The sequence below is a fragment of the Loxodonta africana genome, chromosome 8 (assembly GCF_030014295.1).
Source record: "Loxodonta africana isolate mLoxAfr1 chromosome 8, mLoxAfr1.hap2, whole genome shotgun sequence".
Taxonomy (NCBI): domain Eukaryota; kingdom Metazoa; phylum Chordata; class Mammalia; order Proboscidea; family Elephantidae; genus Loxodonta; species Loxodonta africana.
This window is the reverse complement of record NC_087349.1, coordinates 9238-10000: the sequence shown is the minus strand read 5'-3', so window position 1 is coordinate 10000 and position 763 is coordinate 9238.

Below are 763 nucleotides of genomic sequence, written 5' to 3'. Positions count from 1 at the left end.
GGTTAGGGTTAGGGTTAGGGTTAGGGTTAGGGTTAGGGTTAGGGTTAGGGTTAGGGTTAGGGTTAGGGTTAGGGTTAGGGTTAGGGTTAGGGTTAGGGTTAGGGTTAGGGTTAGGGTTAGGGTTAGGGTTAGGGTTAGGGTTAGGGTTAGGGTTAGGGTTAGGGTTAGGGTTAGGGTTAGGGTTAGGGTTAGGGTTAGGGTTAGGGTTAGGGTTAGGGTTAGGGTTAGGGTTAGGGTTAGGGTTAGGGTTAGGGTTAGGGTTAGGGTTAGGGTTAGGGTTAGGGTTAGGGTTAGGGTTAGGGTTAGGGTTAGGGTTAGGGTTAGGGTTAGGGTTAGGGTTAGGGTTAGGGTTAGGGTTAGGGTTAGGGTTAGGGTTAGGGTTAGGGTTAGGGTTAGGGTTAGGGTTAGGGTTAGGGTTAGGGTTAGGGTTAGGGTTAGGGTTAGGGTTAGGGTTAGGGTTAGGGTTAGGGTTAGGGTTAGGGTTAGGGTTAGGGTTAGGGTTAGGGTTAGGGTTAGGGTTAGGGTTAGGGTTAGGGTTAGGGTTAGGGTTAGGGTTAGGGTTAGGGTTAGGGTTAGGGTTAGGGTTAGGGTTAGGGTTAGGGTTAGGGTTAGGGTTAGGGTTAGGGTTAGGGTTAGGGTTAGGGTTAGGGTTAGGGTTAGGGTTAGGGTTAGGGTTAGGGTTAGGGTTAGGGTTAGGGTTAGGGTTAGGGTTAGGGTTAGGGTTAGGGTTAGGGTTAGGGTTAGGGTTAGGGTTAGGGTTAGG